At 39.0% G+C, this 7906-nt stretch overlaps 1 long non-coding RNA gene across 1 annotated transcript; it reads right to left on the bottom strand.

Moving 5' to 3' along the window:
• Nucleotides 1-733: 733 nt before the first annotated feature.
• On the bottom strand, nucleotides 734-7479 carry LOC105487098 (uncharacterized). The gene is made up of 3 exons (XR_011613096.1): nucleotides 7396-7479; nucleotides 4151-4366; nucleotides 734-1257 (listed from the first exon to the last, which is right to left on the bottom strand). It is a non-coding gene; the product is annotated as an uncharacterized lncRNA (long non-coding RNA).
• Between the last annotated feature and the right edge of the window lie 427 nt (nucleotides 7480-7906).

Below are 7906 nucleotides of genomic sequence, written 5' to 3'. Positions count from 1 at the left end.
TTTGAACTAAGGACTATTTGCCAACCCTGATTTAGGAAACCGTTCCTATTCCCATGTCCAGTAGATAATAATTTCTCTATGGTTGCTTACTAAAATAACACTTCCAAAAAAGCAACAGGGGAACTACATTGCAATCAATCTATCGTCTACTCAGGTATTCAACAGACTTTTACAGAGGCTCTAGGAGAAGCAAAGGCTCTTACACTGTACTACTTGAATTTCAACCCAGCCACTTTAAAAAGTCAACTAACCTCTCTGATTCTCAGTTGCCTAAATCATGAAATGGCAATAATAACAGAATCTATCTAGGGTTATTAGTAGGATTAAGAGTCATACCAACTTTACTACATGTAATAAAGTCCCTGACATTGTCTGTGCTGTGATGTTCAGTGGGTTAGGTGTATTCAATGCATTTTTGACTTATGATAGGTTTAACTTATGATGGGTTTATTGGGATGTAATCCCACCGTAAGTCGAGGAGCAGCTGTACTCAGTTGTCTAGTATGATACAACATGAGATCCTTGAGGAAAGAATTTTATGTGATTTACTATTGTGTTCTTTGTGCCCAGCACAATTAACAACACAAGGTAAATACTTAATAAGTATTTTTCAAATGATGCCATGAATGAACAAACAATAAATAAAGAACAAAATGCTTGGGAGGAACTCCTTTATTTAAGGTGGTGTTTTTATTTCAGAGGGACAATTTTATTCACAAATATTGTGGGGACAAACTCTTACGGGTTGATTTTGTCTGAAAACACAATCTATAGGGCTTTTTACATAAAGAATTTCCCCATGATTTTCAGTTCCATGGATCCAGACCAGGGACACACATTTAATATTTTATAAGTGGGAGGAGAAAAAAAAAAGAAAAATTCCAGAGAAGCATCAAGCTGAGCCCAAGTGATAAGAGAAATGCCTAAAGAAGGAACAACATTGAAAGAAATTTTTTGAATATATTCAAAGTATATAAATCATTCTGAAACCATGGAGTCCTGGTAAGAAACATAGAATAGAAAAAAATTATTTTCTCATGTACTAATATTTCATCATAACTGGCAGCTCAAAACCCGTGAGAGCCTGGAGTTTGAAGATCTTTGAGATGGGAGCTGGAAGGACTGATCTCAGAGCATTACCTTGGAGCCAGTTCTCAGGAAAACCACAACACATTGTGTGGCTTTCTGGAATGCTTGTGGAGACCTCTCATTCCAGTAGAGTTTCAAGGAGGAGACAGGGCTCTCTCAGGGGGTTGGCTGACAAAAGAAAGAAACAGTAAAAGGATAAAGTCATACTAGGCATGGCGCCAAAACCCAAGTATCTATCCCTTGGGGTCACTGTCTATCAACCAGGCTGTCAGGAGCCTGCCACTCAGTCATTCCTGCAGCACCCTTCATGCCTGTGACTTTACTTAGTCAACTGAGACCCCAGTCTCTGCCTAACATTTTGTGACATGATGGGTAGCAAGAGATGTAAATCTGAATGCTGGTTCCATCACTATGCATGGCTTACCCAAGCTGAACTTCAAAATTCTTGTCTGGGAATTTAAAAAGAAACAAGGGGGAAAAAAGGAGAAATGAAGGAAAGAAAGGAGAAAAGAAAGAAAGGAGAGAGAGAGGGAGAAAAAGAAAGAAAGAAAAGAGAAAAGGGAAGTGAAGGGAAAGGGAGAAGGAAGAAGAGGAAAGGGAAGGGAAGGAAAGTGGAGGAGAGAGGAGGGGAGGGGAGGGGAGAAGGAAGGGGAAAAGGGAAGGGAAAGGAGAAGGGTAGGGGAGCGGAGGGGAGAAGGGAAGGGAAGGGGAGAAGGGAGGGGAAGAGAGGAGAGGAGAGAAGGGGGAAGGGAAAGGGGAAGGGAAGGGAAGAGAGGGGAAGAGTAAGGAAGGGAAGGGGAGGGAAGGGAAAAGGAGGAAAGGGGAGGGAAAGGGAGGGGATGAGAGGGAGAGAAGAAGAAAGAGGGAAGAGAAGAGAAAGGGGACAGGAAGGGAAGAGAAGGGAAGGGGGAAGGGGGAAGGAAAGGAAAGGGGGGAGGGAAGGACAAAGGGAATGAAAGGGGAGGGAAGGAGGAAGGGAAGGGGAGAGAAGAGGGAAGGGAAGGGCAAGACAATAAAAGAGGAAAGAAAATAAATTATTATAATGACTAAGTGGAATCATAAATTTAAAGCATGGTTCCCAGCACACAACATAGCTTTGTTAAATATTAGTGCCCTTGCCTACATTGACTCATTGTCAGCATAAGGGCCTTTTAGAATCCCCTTGTTACTTAGTTCAAAATTGATGCACATACATATAAATTCACCCTACTGCTTGTCCCCAGATGAATAAGATTTAATTAATACTTAACATTTTGGTACTTGCTCACTTTGGTGGGAGTACGGAGGAGTTTCTCTTCCTGTTGAACACACCATGCTCACCCAGAAATGTCCTTGATGACCACTTCCCTCATTGATTGCAAAATATTTTAATATTTTTGAGCTTAAGCTTAGATAAACTGTAATCCCAGTGTTCTAAAAGATAGGTTTGGGATCAGTCAGGTCTAAATGAAATCTCAGTTTTACCAATTACCAGTGGTGTGATTCTGGAAGCATTACTTAATCTCCAAGACTCAGTTTCCTTAGCTATAAATAAAGATAATATCTATATCCCACAGAGTTAAAATATTAAATGTCATCATGTACATTAAATTGTCCAACACAGGTGCTCATTAAATTCATTCATCCATTCAATAAATGTGTATCAAGCACCTCCAATGTACAAGGAGGTATTCTAGGAACTGATGATGCAGTTGTAAACCAAACAATATTTCTGCCTTCATGGAGCCATTTCTTTCAGCTAAAAAAAAAAATGCTATGAAGCAAAAGAATGCAGAATAATGGATGGACAGCAATAGTAATGGTGGTGCTAGAAATAAACACTAGATCCTTTTTCCCTGTGTTCACACAGTTCTCTTTTTGAATCCCAAACTCTCCTATCCACTGACCACAGGTCTCCAGGGAGGATGAATAAAGGGTTAGATTCTGTTGAATTGAGCCATCTGACATCATTTAAATAAAGTTGTGGACACCAATAGAAGAGTACACAGTCATCAACAGGACGGATAGAGTTGGGTGTCGCTTTGGAGACCCTTGGAGATGCACAGCTATGCTCAGTCTCCAGCCTTGTCATAGTTGAAACTACAGAGGCGATTCTTGGAGAACGACATTTCCCCCCAAAAAGGCAGTCCTCAATAATGCCATCTTTGTTGCAGCAGAACATCGGCAACCTTGTCCTGAGCTGGGTCCAAGTTGAGGGGAAAGAGGGGAACAGCCAGCTGTGAAAGGATCAATTTGTTTCCAATCCATTCTTTCTTATGGTTAGAGAGGCTGACTCCCCACACTGGCTGGGTCTGTCAGGGACAGATGCCAAGTAGGGCACAGACTGAAGAAACACCCCCTGTTCCCACTGAAGCAGGAGCATTCAGCCTCTGCTCTGAGTAAGCCTCAGAGTCTGTTGCATTAGCCATCCCCCAGTTAGGTTGCTTTGGGGAGACACAAGTTGGGGCAGATGAGAGGGATGCCTCAAGTCTAATTCAAAACTACAACTATTCAAAGCCTCCATTTATTTTTGTTTGTAAATACCCAGTGTTGGCAGGTTGTGGGAAAGCAGGGGTTCCCATATACCATAGCTGAGAGTGTAAATTGGTATAACAGCTTAAGAAATCCATTTGGCAGAATCCATGGAAATTGAAAGTGCATAGGAATTAATCTGAAGGATAAATTCTCAGAAGTGCACCCAGATGAATGCACAAGGAGGATGTTTATTACAGCATTGTTTGCCACAGAAAAAGTCCAGAATCAACTGAACATTATGTTGTAGAGTAAAAGAATGAGCTACACATAGAAAGAGGTCTGACAGAAAAGGGAGGAAGGAATATTCAGTTTGATACGCATGGTAAAAATCTATTTATTATACATAGAGTTAACTCCTCCATCAACATGTATGTTTTACATCCTGTTGGACCTCTGCTAATACCTCGGTCTGTTCCTACCCCAATCCCAAGATTGAATAACACAAGGCAAGAGGACTCCTGTAGGGCCCTGTGGATGTGCAAGATGCTAAGAATGAGTGGATATTATAAATAGATGTAAAAGTAGGAACCTTGCCAGCCTCTATTACCTTTCCTCAGTAGATCTGTCTTCCTGGGCCAGGGTGAGGTAGAAACAATAGCCAGATGAGTGATCAGTGGCTTGTATGGCTTAGCATTTTTTCCTGAGGTCCATTTGGAGAGGAAACTAAGACCATACTCAGTATTTTCAGGTTTTCAGTCTCTTCATAATTGACGGCCCGTTTCCTCCTCTTATCAAATTGCACAAAGATCAAATGTGAAGAAGCCTGAAAGAAAGGACAGGTTACATTGCTCAATTAAGAATTTGCTCCCTTCCAGCTCTAAAACATCCCCATATTTTCCAGTTGCAAATGTTACCAAGTTTACAATGACCACCAAATGCTAAATAAAACATATGTAATTCTACCCATCCTGGCAATAATTCACTGTGGACTTTTGGTCAAGCTTCCTGCTCTCACTCGGCCTCAGTTTTCCCTGTGGCTCATGTGATAAGGACTATGTACCTGGGGTGGCAAGAGCAGATCACCTGCGCCCCTCTCTCCCTGCTTCCTCTGACAGGCATAACTAACCATTTACAGCATGCTTTCCTACAGATCTCAAATGATTCCTCTGACTCCTTCTTGACACAGAATTGTAAGCAATCACAAATATTTAATCCAAGTTGACATAAAAGTCAACATTTAATTGTCCTCTCCATACTAGATGATATCTGAAGTTCATTCCAGATTTAACATTCTGTTTCCATAATTCAAGGATTCATTTGAATGCCAGCTCGTTCACAAAGTCAGCCTAGATTGCTGAAGAACAAGTTAGGTTTTCCTGTTTCTGACTTGTGGAGACAGAGCTATATAAGTCCATATGAACTTGACTTCTGGTTTTTTGCATTGTTATACTATTGTCACCTGTATAACAATGCTGCCTCCGTGGGGAAATTTAATTTAAATATAGAAAGGATATCTCATACAATAATTTTCAGACTGTGATGCATAGTACCCCTAGAGTTACTCAAAGATTTTCCACGGGCTCTAGTTGGCAGACATAAGGAAATTTTCAGATTCTCAGCTTTCATTTGCACTCTTTCTCAGGAATCTGAAGAGAGTCCCTTTTTCTTAAATGCTTTTCTTTCACTTTACAAAGGGAATTCATGCCTCTCACTCATCTCGAGTTGCCTTGGGGTATAAAAATTTCTGGGGGACCAAACAAAGGTACAATTCAAAATTCTTTTGAGAAAAAGTGTTGAGAAAGTGAATGACTAATAACCTCGTAGCAAATCATTCTGCAAGTCAGATGACTTTCAACGCTTTGGTTACAACAAAACTGAAGGGGAACCTAATTAAAATGGCAGCTAAGAAAGTATTAAAAATGCTGTTTGATGATTGATCTTTATGTGATTTTCGGTATACAACCTGGTAAGAAGTTATAACACTGCTATAACAAAAGTTTTTATTTTCCCATCTACTTATTTCTGTGAATAGGTTTCTCAGTGCTTACAACCAAACAATGAAAAGTAAATATAATTTATGAAATACCACTTCATGTTAGCAATAATGAATATTCCTCAGCAGACATATGGCTTAATTTTTTAAAAAGTTCACCTCATTCAGAGAAACATTTCTAATAAAACCTTATGTTTCACATCACATTTAGCAAAATTTTAATAACTGTATGGTAGATTGATCAGTTGTATACTTCTAATAATTGTTATGATAATTTAATGCAGAAGAAATTGGGTTTTGTTAGCATCTTATATTTACAGAACATTAAAGAAATTTTAATATGAATTTATATATATGTTTTGTTGCAGAATAATATAATAATATGATCAGTGAAAGAATTTCCAATATAAAAAATCAATTACATTAAGAAACATTTCTATAGAGCAAATGAAATGGAAATAAAGATTTAAGGAAAACAAAAAAACTATGTAAGTTTTCAACTGTTAGGGAAGATTCTATTTGTATATTTTTAAATGGATGAATGGTGGTATCAAATTAAAGTGGAATTTTGATCCATTAAATCTATTTATAATAGACAGTTTTCTTTTAAATGACTATATTTTCAATATACTTTACTTTATATCCCTCACAACTATTTAAACTTAAAATAAAAGCACTTGTCAACTTAAAAAGGTTCATATTTTTCCAAGAATATTTTAGAGAGCATTAAAGCAAACTACTAAGGACTGTATTTTATCAGAGTGAATTCTCTTCAATAATTATAATACGGGAATCGAATGGTAGTTGTTTAAGAAAATCCAATGTACTGATGGACAAATCTGTATAAAGGAAGTAAGAATGACACATTTTCTAAGTATAAATGTTACACGTCAAGTTTGGGCTACAATTGGACTAAGTCTTCACTTCCTTATTTATCCTCAGCCAGCCAATCCAGGTCTTATGGCCCTACCCTTTGATCTATGCTACCCTGTGTAACTCTTCCCTAACTTGGATTAGAAAATTGAAAGATTTTCAAACTCTAGGTCTTTGTTGATAGATTTTTTAAAAATCTCTTTAATTATAGTATATAGTTCTAGTGCCTAGGAATCAATGCCTTATCTGGGAAACACAAGCAAAGCAATATGTAATTGCATCATTTCTTAGGATATTCATTCCTTTTTTGGTCAGTTCTGATGCTCTCTTTTCTGAGCAGATTGCTAAGCTGGGGTGAAGGCAAGGCAAAGCAAGAAGATGGTGGGAGGAAAAAAGGTATGTCATCTACCTACTGTTGCTTCAGTTTTATCTTGAATTGGCTTATCCATTGATTCATTCAGTAAAGTTTTCCTAAACACGTACTCTGCACCACGTTCTGGGTTAGGACTGGGGACTACCAAGGTCAAGAAGATACAGGTTTTTCCCTTGAAGAGTCACAGTTTACTAAGGGAAAGTCAAACTCAACAAGTAATTGAGATGCTCTGCAATAAGCTCTACATTAGAAGAAACTCAATGTGCCAGGGATCAGAGAGGATAGTATGAGTATGATCAATTCTATAAGAAGTGGTAGTATTTGAGCAAAGCCTTAATTAAAGAGTAAGAACTGAGGACAGTCCCAGCAGAAGGTACAGCACACATTTTAGCATGGGGCCATATGTGGTCATGACATTTCGATAAATAGAAAGCATATCATCTAAAGCAGAGGTTAGAGCCAGCACCTAGCAGGTGGAGGCAGGAGATAAGGCTAAAGAAGCAAGTTGGGGACAGGTCACAAAGGGCCATGAAAGTTGTCTTAGTCTTTTCAGGTGGCTGTAGCAGAATAACATGGAGTGGGTGGCTTATAAACAACAGAAATGTATGCTCACATTTCTAGAGGCTTGGAATTGCAAGATCAAGGCAGCAGTAGATTCAGCGTCTAGTGAGGGCCCCTTCCTGATGTCTTCTTGCTGCGCCCTTATACAGTGGAAGAAGAAAGGCAGCTATCTGGGGTCTCTTTTATGAAGGCATTAGTCCCATTCATGAGGGCTCCACCTCATGACCTCATCACCTTTCAAAGGCCCCACCTCCAAATACCATCACATTGAGGATTTGGTCCAACATGAACTTGGAGAGAAGACAAACATTCAGACTCTAGAAAGCCTTGCTCAACATTTGAAAATTGAACTTGATCCTTTGGGCAACAGGAAGGAACATGATGAGATAAAGACTTTAGAATGATAATCCGAGGTTAGAGGACATGAGAAACATCCTAACCCAGCACAGGATACAGACTCTCCAAAAAACTTTAATTGACCTTTCAACTTCCCTTTCTCCCTTAAATAAAGCAGGGCTCTGAATCCCCAAGATACAGTGCATCCAGTATTATATACTGAGAAG

Source organism: Macaca nemestrina, chromosome 14 (genome assembly GCF_043159975.1).
Source record: "Macaca nemestrina isolate mMacNem1 chromosome 14, mMacNem.hap1, whole genome shotgun sequence".
Taxonomy (NCBI): Eukaryota; Metazoa; Chordata; class Mammalia; order Primates; family Cercopithecidae; genus Macaca; species Macaca nemestrina.
The sequence above is the reverse complement of the archived record's forward strand: the minus strand, read 5'-3'. Positions and strand labels throughout refer to the sequence as shown.